Below are 10,687 nucleotides of genomic sequence, written 5' to 3'. Positions count from 1 at the left end.
AGGGCTTGTCCCGGCGGCGGCCACTCCCCACAATGCACCGCTGCCAACTCCGGAGCGGCTCCCTTTCTCCGAGCCGCTCGCGGCGCCCAGCCTGCCCGCCCCTTCCCAAAGCCCCGCGGCGGGCCAGAGCCGAGGCCCGCAGGCGCCCCCTGCCGCCCCGAGGCGGCCGCCGCTGGAGAAGCCGGGCGCGCCTCCTGCCTTCCTGCCTTCCTTCCTTCCCTCCCCGCGCGCAGGAGTGGCTCTGGGGAGCCAGGCGAGCCTGCCAGAAAGCGGAGAGAGAGGGGCCAAGCGGGGCCCGGAGCCCACCAGGCGGACAGGGCAGCTGCCTCGGGCGGCAGAAGCCAAGGGGCGGCTCCCACTTTGCTGCCCCCAGAGAAGAGGTTTCTGGGTTCCTGCGAGGTCTCTCTTGAGAGTCCTACAAGACATAGGAGCCAACTCCTAGGGCAGGGGTCTGCAACCTTTAAGACAAAAAGAGCCACTTGGACCCGTTTCTGAAGAAAAAAAAACTGGGAGCCACAAAACCATTGCGACATTTAAAACAAATATAACACTGCATATATTGTTTCTTACCTTAATCTGACAGCGGGCAGGAAGGTGACGTTGGGACGGTGCGTGACTAACGCACGCACCGCCCCCATGCGACGTCACAGCCAGTACAGCACCCGCCACAGTGGGGAGTGTCGGGGCGCACAATGCGCCTCCTCCCCTCGCTAGTATCCGCCCCGGAGCCGCGGCAAAGGTGTAAAAGAGCCACATGCGGCTCCGGAGCCGCGGGTTGCAGACCCCTGTTCTAGGGGCTGAGGGGTCTTTCGGCCCCCAATAAAACATTTAGGGGGCCGGGCCCTCCACAGTTGATGGGCATTGCCATTCAAAGAGTGTGTGTGCACAACGCGTCATGTGATCAGTTATGGAGACAGGACTTCCCTTTAATTTATTAATTTAATTTATGCTTTTGCAGTAAATTGGTATATCCATTTCACAATATTCTTCATTATCCTTCTACGTGGTTTGGCTTCCCCACACCTCCCGCCATGGGTTCCTTTTTACTCTTGGTTGGTTGTGCTACATATCTTTCTACATGGCCCCTCCAATATTTTATTCACGTTGGCACCCCTCCTGTAAGAGCCCCACAAAATTGCATGGAGGCCCCTGGGAGATCTTGTGGGGTTTTCTCCAGACTCTGCGACTGCACAACTCTGAGAAGCAAGGCTTTGGTGATGGCGGCCACAAGTGTGGGGTGGCACATGGCACCTTCCTGCTTTGCCTCAGGCAGTGAAATGGGACAGAGTGCCCCAGTGCCAAAGGCAGGATCCTAGGAGAGAGGGTCGCCCCCAGCTAGTGATTTGTACTGGATGGAAATGGCAGTGGGCGGGGAGGCGAGTGCTTAAATAGTGGCATCTTGACACGGGGTGGGGTTGGCACTGTGCAAAGGCAGCCAAATGCTCCCATCATATCGCCAAGAACACCCATCTTCATGTCTGAACCAAAGAAATGCATTTGAGGCAGTACTGCAGTTCAGAATTCTGTCCTGACACCTTATTCAGTGATACGGTCAGTTAAGATATATCTACACCAGGCATACCTTTGGTTCCCCAGCAATCACTTCATTTTTAAAACTTGGGGCAAGCAAGAGATGTAAGGATGAATTTTCAGTGCAGGGTAAAGGAAAGTTAATCCCCTGTGTTGTGAGGTCACAGGGCAGATCAAGTGCCCCAGCCCCATCACTAATTTTTGAAAAATGAAGACATGTGGTCAGCACTAAGCATAGGGTTTGATAACACGCTTGAAGTCCTGCCTACTCTGATCACAAGGAGCAGGGACAGCAAGGTTCAAAACAAAAGTGGTGTTTCTCACACAAAAAAGAATTGAGACAATATCAGCATTTTACCCACAACAGAAAACGTTTACTAACTATTTTGCCTATGTGTCAGCTTTACTGACATCTATCCAATATGCTGTACTCAGCACCAAAATTATGGAAACTCCCCTGTATCTGTTAAAGAAAGTTCCCTGCTTTCAGTGATAGGCTGGGGGGGAGCCACATGTGATGCAGAAGATCACCTGACTGGTTATAACTTTAAAACAGTTGCAGAAAGAATTCTGAATGTGGAATTTCCCCCAATGAAATTGTGTGTTGCTTGATAATCAGACCTGGACACAAACACACACACACACACACACACACACACACACAGTTGGACAGCCATGTGAAAGCAAAAGGGCACATGTCATCAGAATCATCCAGCTGATTGTGCTTGATCTGCAGCAGCTACTTTTTCATCCCTTGCCACATGCAGACACCCTCCATAGGGATTAAACAACCTTGCTACAAAGCAGAGAGACAGTGAAGTATGCAAGAAAAGGTTGAAAATTGGATTGACTTATGGCTAACCTGATCCAAAACACCCACCCACCTCACACACGAAAACAAAGATCACCACAGCCAATCACAAGCAAACAATCACACCCTAGGCCAACCCCAACCTCTCTCACCACCAAAGGAACACAAGTGAACAGCACAAGCAACGCTGACACCAAACTCTACATACATTAAGCATAATAGAAACACCGCTACCCGACCCCACCCCCATCCATCTTCCCTCCCTCCACCCCCCTTTCTTTTTTCTTCTCCCCCTAATGCCTCAACAAATGAAACGGATTTGTAAAAATGTTACATGGGGGGGGGGGAAATACGAGGCATTACACTTACTTCTGTAAAACAAGAAAATCCTTAATAAAACATTTTTTAAAAAAAATTGGATTGACTGAGAAGGTGAAGTCCCTCCCTGCATTACAATTTACTGTTCAGTTCACTGGACTGTGCTTAGTAAAAAAATGCCTGAAATGTTGTTTTCAAGCATTAAACTAATCTCCAGACACCAGAGAAAGGACCACTAGAGAAGAGGAATGCACACATCACCACATCCTTATCAAGCCTTGAGGAAAACTGATCTATCGGGATTGGCAAATACTTGGCACAAACCATTTTATTTCTTTGGTAAATAAAAAAAAAAATAATACTTGACACTGCTGGGTCAAATGTCAGATCCCTCACACGGGTTAGCACCCCTCTGCATTTCTGTCATTGGCCACTTCTACTTTGGTTGGATTTGAAAACAACCATGTGACTGACTAGAAGCCACTCTCAACATACCATCTAGTGCTTAATGCACTTCTAACAAGTCTAGTCTAGTCTGGTGAGGAGGACAACACTGAGAACGAGTCAAGCATAGTGCTTGATTAGTGTGCACAGCGGTATTTTACGCCCTGTTATAACATAAAGGCCTTTGATCAGCTTTTATAATGGCGCAGATGCATCTTGGGAATATCCTCTCATGGGTGTTATTGTACTACTTGCAGGACCGGCCCACCCATGAGGCAGACTGAGGCAGTTGCTTCAGGTGGCAGAATCCCAAGGGACGGCACCCCATGTGCCGATGGAGGCTTCCAGTTAGATCTTGCTGCTGCCACTGCTTCTCCCATGGTCGGTGGGTGGGTGGGTGCCCTCCCCGCTGCCCACCATCACTGCTGCTAGACATGCACCTGTGGCTTCCAGGTTCTGGCAATATCTGATGGGACCTCATGCAATATCTCACCAGACCCCAGAAGTCATAGCTGTGCGACCCGATAAATGAGGTTTTCAGCAATGGAGTGGTGGCACAATTCAGTCTCACCTTAGGGAGCGAAACAGGCTTGGCCGCTCTTGACTACTTGTGCTGTGGGGACTTCCCTTTCTACCCTTCTCCTGTGTGCTCCCCAAAATCTGCACCAGAGCATCCACTGACCCTCTGGAGCAGATTTGGAGGGTGTGAGAGGTGCTACGGAGGAGGAGGGAGTTCTGTTACACAAGGGGAAACCTGCTGCATGAGCAGGCCTAAACTATTGGCCTAAATCCATAGTTGCTCTCCAGGTGTTATTGGACCAGAGCTCCCATCATCCCTGACTATAGGCTGGGGCTAATGGCAAGTGGAGTTCCATTACATCTGGAGGACCACGGGCTTCCCTTTCTCAGCCTAAACCCGACTCAGACTACCAAACAAGCTCAAGCAAGCCCATTGATAGACCCAGCTCTATGATGGATTTAGGCCCTTGATTCCTACACAGGAGAACCTCTTGGTGGACTGTAGTGTTATTTGACAAACAGTTGTCCATGTTTATGACTGATGTCAGTTTTAAGGCCGCAATCTTTTAACAATTTAAAACATGCCCTGTTGAGTATAAATGATTAAGCCCTGAATGTGACTATTCATATGAGACAATGACGGAGATTTTCAAATCAATAAGGCTTGAGCACTTGGTTATGAAACTGTTTGGGCTACATCCAAGCACTCCAACTGAACTAGTTTATGGATTAGGTGGAGACACCATTTACCCCATGCTCACTTGTTTTTCATAAACAAACAAACAAACAAACAAACAAACACAGATTAATTGTGTGTCAATGCAACTGCAAGCCATGGAATCTATGAACGTCCTACACCAGATCAAAGACAGGATCCTGAAGAATTGCACTTAAAATAAGCAAATACCAGCATGTTCTCACTCACCCTGGGGAAGAAGGTTAGGAAGAATCCTTCTGGATTTTCAGGTAACGGTGGATCTGCAGTGTAATCAGAAACGAAGCAACAGGAAAAATCAGCAAGTTCAATAGGAATTAATGCTTATTGCATGCAGATATGTACATGCATTATAGCTATCAAAACATAATGCATAAATATATAAATGTGAAACAAAGCAGTTTATGTGCATTCTAATTATAGATGATGGGATCGGGGGGGGGGGGAATCCAGCAGACAAGTTGGCACTGAGGTAGCAGCCTTGTTTACCTGCTATGTTGCTGACCAGGGAATTCTTAAGCAAGATCTTTGCGTGTTGCTTCCTGCTAGTGCTGGGCAAGTCTTCTGGCACATGCTGCTGAACTCTGGGCTTGTCCTAGCCATTCCCAGGACCAGCCCTACCATTAGGCAGAGTGATGCAGCCACAAAGGGTTGGATCTGCCCAGCCTGCTGCAAATCAGTCTCTTAAGCTTAAGCCAAGAAAGAGTATTCTGTATAAGACTGAATATCAATATACGTATCAAGACTTTGAGATTAGACCACTGAAGAAGCCTGGAAAACTATCTTGGGAGTGTGCTACCTGCAAGCCCCAGTTAAAGGGCCCCATCGGGGGCAAACAGGTGCAAAACACTAACACCCTGTTGTTTACAACTTCACCGTCTACAACTTTATTAACATCTATCTACAACTCTACTAGCATCTCTCAGTATTGTGAACATCACCAAACTTACCTTTTGTTGGTATCTTCATGAACTTACTTAAAAGACTGAGTTAAGCATTTGAAAAATCTATTGAAACCAGACATTATAAGTTCATTTTAGGCTGGGTAGTTTGCAAGTCTTTGTGGCTTTGTTTAATGTTATTTTTCTCAGAAGGTTGATAAAGTATGTATAATTATTGCTCTGTGTATATTAATCGCCAACGTGTTGCATGAGTCGCACTACTACCCAGCCTGCTGCCCTCAGCTGCACTGGAGGGAGGATTCCGTTAGTTGCCATCAGTTAGTCCCATCAGCTTCGGTACATGGAATGGTGTGGGTTACTATCTCAGAATGAAACGGGAGGGTGGGGAGTCAGTCCTGACCATCCTGAGCATTAGAGAGAGCTCATGAAGCCCCACAGAAAGGGTCATGAGTGGTTCTATGAGCAGGACTAGGGTGGCTGCTTATGTGCTACTAAAAATGCATCACCAACGAGAAGACGACAAACTAAGTCCTTGATCTGCATAATATTCACATCTGCTACTATATATGTAGGGTGCCAGGGTTGCCATACGTCCTCTTTTTCCAGGACACACCTTCTTTTTCAGGGGGAAATGTGAGACAAATTGCATTCATTTGCTTTGAATGAAAAGAGTGTCCTCTTTTTTGCTCTTCAAAATATGGCAACCTTAAGAGTGGCCATGTATCCTATTTTGCAGAGGATGTACTCTATTCTGGAGGGCGGTTGCCAGAGGACAGTCCTCTCTTTGAAGGTGTCCTCTCTTCTGAGGGCTGCCCAAGCCAAGTCAGCTGTAAATATAAGGAGCCAGAAGGGGCCTTGGAGCTGCCCATCAGCAACTGCGGCACCTGGTCAGCAGAGTGAGCAGGTGCACAAGCCACCTGCTGTCTTCCTCACTATGGCAGGATGTGCTGTGTTTCTATCTAAGTTATAGTAGCTATGTCTAAATTTGGACCTAACTATAAATTACAATATGCCCATTTTGTGCAAATTGGTGCCTTCTTTTCTTTCAGTGCATAACCAACCACACTAACATATAGATGTGCATTTCAAAATAATTTCAGAAATCTAAATCTAAATCCCATAAAGGGGATGACTCTAATGAGGTGACCTGTATACCTGCTTAGGCTGCTATCCAGGTAGTGTTGACAGGCAGCTTCAGGGTCCCCCTTTGCTCTCCCTTCCTAGGGTTCCTTACCATTAATCTGGACTTGACCCAGACAGACCTTTGAGGGGAGGTCACTTTCAAACAAAGGACTACCCTCTCTAATGTAAGACACACAACCACCCTAAGCAGAACTCAAAAGAAAGAAAACTGGTGGTGGGGGTGGTCTAGGGCATGGTGAGGAACCTCAGCCTGGGGCCCAAATGTGGCCCTCCAAGCCTCTCTGGCTCTCAGAACATTCCTGAGCCACACGTCCCATCAGCCCTACTTAGCACCAGCTATTTTTGCCCAGCTGGGAAGTGTCATTCAATTCTGTTAATGCTCTCGCTGGTCTGGATGGAGGGGTGTACATAGAAACTGGCCGACTGTACAACAATAATATTTACATTTGCTGCCCCACCCATTTTTGCCCCAGCCCCTGCCCACCTCTGGCATGGAAGTTTACTCCAAATGGAATACAGCTTGTGGGCTGATACAGATTCCCTGCCTTTGGCTTAGTCACAGTGGTTCTCAACCTGTGGGTCCCCAGATGTTGCTGGACTACAACTCAAGTGGCGGTTAGGCATTGGTATTGTTCTGTAGATGAAAGAGGGAAGGTAGCGCCATCACCTGCCCCACATATTGAAGGGTAGTCCAGTAAAGGATTCCGGGGGGCGTGGCCCTGTCCGAAGCCTAGGGAGGTGAGGGCCTAAGGCACGCCCCCTATTGGTGACCCCGGGAGAGTTCCTACTTTATGTGCATCAGCAGGATTCACGGACGGGCTGAAGTCGGATATAGTCAGTTAGGACCAATGCCTAAGCCAATACCTCTCATCACCTGTAACCAATAAAGTTGTGGCTTTATTTAGCCCATTAGCCTTAATAATTGCATCATGTGTCATTATTTCCACTGGGGGAGGGGGTGGGAACTCACCACGCAACTCCCATCATCCCTGAGCTCTGGCCTTGCTAGCTAGGGGTGATGGGAGTTGTAGTTCAACAACATCTGGGGACCCACAGGTTGAGAAAGGCTGGCTTAGAACAAATTTTGAAGCTGAGCTTTTAGGCGGGGGCGGGGGGCATTAAGAAACCATAGTGAAGCACTTTGCACTTCACACAAAGGGAGGAAAGAGGAAGCACACAGCATCACACTCACCTAGCTTCTGCGGCAGGAGGTCTGCAGAAAGAGCACCCAGTCCTCCCTGAGAGAAGGGCTCAAGGAGCCTCTGTTGCTGGGACTCTACTTCCCACCCAGGCAGGCGGGGCACTACTGAGAGTGCAAGGGCAGCTGTCCTGTTGCATGTGTCTGGGCTGTGATCCTGCAAGGCAAAAGTCCTCTTGAGTGTCTGGCCAGCAGTGGTCTGAGTGCAGTGCTTAGCCTTTGCTGATAAAACAGAGCTTACAGCATGTGGGGGCAAGTGTTTTCTCTGTATGGGAGACACCGCTCTTCACTGCTGTGAGTGGCAGACAATGTTACAGCGAGAGTCGCAGTCATCACATATTGCAAGGAGGGGGAGGCAGTTGTGCTTCGCAGGATGACTCCCACTTCCCTTACTTCCTTGGGTAGAGTGCTCTGCCCTTGTGCGCTTGTGTCTAGAGCAGGGACAGGTAAGGAATGCACTTCAGTTTGCCTTTAAAGGCAAACCCATGTAATTCACATATTCTGAAACAAGATGCAAACCTAAACACAGCCACCTGTCAAAATTCATCCTTCTCTGAATTTTGCAATGCAGTTCTCCAGCCAAGTAATATGTAATAAAAATGCATATATTGAGGTTAAGTGTGCATAAAAACACATTATATTAGTGAATTCAAAAAAGCATTATATGAGGGGAAACTGCTTTGTTGAAAAGTGTATATTCGTTGAAATTGTGACAAAAATGAATATATTAAGAGAAATGTTTGTTAAAACGCTGACGAATTTTCATGTAAACTGATGTGGAAATGTGGAGAACTTAATTTAAGCCTGGGAAAATGAGAAGCCAAGATTGATAAATTCACCTACCCCTAGTCTAGAATCCCCAGGTAAGTTACCTGTTTGGGTTCTAGGAAGGGACATGTTAGCATGTACCCAAAGTGTTCTGGAAGGAGATTAGCTGCCTTGTGTATTAGGCTCCCCCTTTCCTGCAAAGTGCCTTTGTTCCATAGTTTCCATTGCCAGAGTTCTCCCTTGTGTGCTCTAAGTGTGCACAACATCCAGCCAGAGAGAGAGAACCATGTTTCACACCATATCATCCAAGTTATGGCACTTACACATAGATGCTGGTGTGCTGTGATTGGCTAAGCCTTCAGGGATAGGGAAGCAGTGGCCCTCCAGGTGTTGCTGGAATACATCTTCCACCCTCCTTACCAGCTGGGGCTGATAAGATTTGCCATCCCTACTGTACTTTTATGACATAGGCAGGGAGTCCAGGAGGGATGAGTTCAGTGGGAGGGAAATGCTTTGCACCGGCTCTGTTATCATTATAAAATTGTGCTATTGATAGAGGTAGTCTGGGGGCGCATAGGATCTGAAGAAAGTGCTGCTTCTTCGTGTTGCCCATGTCTCTGCTTCACCTTGGCTGTTCCTCTAGTGGTGTGTTCAGCTGGTGTATCTGAGCAGATGTGCTCGTGAATCTCTCTTGTTTGCCTATGCCAGCTTCTGCTATATCCTATACAGCACATATTTAGTATAGGACTGTGCCCGACAGATTTCTGATTTACAGTGATGTAAGCACAGTGATAAATAAACTGCATACTAGTAACATAAAAATAAATAAATAATTTATTACATTGATTTGGGTCTCATGTAGATTTAAGATAAATGTATAGATTGGAACATCAGCACTTGTCTATGTTCAGCCTCTTGTGAACTTTCTGCTGTTGGGAGTCTTTCTCTGAAACTTCAGAAGGAAGCATAAAAAAGAGAGAAACCTGAACAAACTTCAACCAGCAATGACTGAACTATCAGATTGGCATACGATTAAATGTCTACCAAATGCATTTTATTAATACTCTCTTTAGATAAGGTGTAATGAGAACAGCAGTCACTTCCATTACATTAAGCATTTGGCACGTGAAGAAGCAACTAACAAGTTCAGCGTAGTTAACAGATGCTTGCTTGCTGATTCCAGTGCAACCTCATGATTTATTGCAAAATGTGTAAACATACAATATTTAGCTGCAGTCAGCTTTCAGAGAGATGTGGCATTGCAACTCTGAAGAATCCAACTCCCTGAAGCTATGTATCTCCAAGATTTATAGAAAACAATGCAGTCAGGTCCTTTGCATGCTGACTCAGAAGGCATTCCCACAGAGTTCAGTGGAGCTTTCCTCTAAGTAAGGAAAGCAAAGATAGGTTTGCAGGTGGCAAAGGAGGCGCTCTTGAATGCAGCAGGGTTTACTTAGGAACAAGGGGAGTTGCCTTATACTGAGTCAGACCACCGGCTCATCTACCTCTGTACTGTCTAGATTGAATGCCAACTGGCAGTGGCTCTACAGGCGTTCAGACAGATGTCTCTACCTGGAGATTTCATCCAAATATTGTCTTCCAACAGCAAACTGCAGTACTTCTCTTAGGTGGTTTACAGTATCAGACTGCATATTGTTTTGCACTTGCAATGTGAACCTTGAACTTCAAGTCCCATTGAACTTAATGGCATATTCTTTTGAGTAAACATACTGTACAAGGCACCATGTTGCCAGATTGTGAATCTGTTTAGGGACATTGACATGGGAGTCTTGATAGCTAAACACTGGGGGTGAGTTGAGATGGTTTGTGGCCGGTGCCAGAGCCAGCTACTACCAGCAGGTTTCAGACTGCAATCCCATGATTAGGGATGATGGAAGCTGAAGTCAGACAGCATACATTGAATCCCAGACAGGCAGTTCTTTATGGCTGTGTTTGTACAGGGCTTCAGTTGTGAAGCAAGCACTTTTCTATGCTCACTCAAATTTGGGACATCCAAGTAGAAAATGAGTTCTCTGAAAACAGCTTCACCCATTACCTCCTGCTCCTCATTATGCCTACTAGAACTTCCCCCTCACCAGAGCAAGGCTGGCCAGCGATAGTATTAGGCAGAGTGAAGTGGGTGCCTCAGGAGGCAGGTTCTTGGGAGTGGGGCCAGGGAGAAGTGTGGAGAGATGCAGTCCCTGAGCTAGCGCATTGCCCTCAGATGTGGCAGAAGACATTGCCCCATTGACACGGTTGAAGGAAGATCTGATTGCCAGTCAGATCACCTTCAGTGTTCCAAGTTAAACGAAAAGGACAGTCACTACTTACTTCTTCTC

Source organism: Podarcis bocagei, assembly GCF_964188305.1.
Source record: "Podarcis bocagei genome assembly, chromosome: 17".
Taxonomy (NCBI): domain Eukaryota; kingdom Metazoa; phylum Chordata; class Lepidosauria; order Squamata; family Lacertidae; genus Podarcis; species Podarcis bocagei.
Note: the sequence above shows the minus strand (reverse complement) of the source record.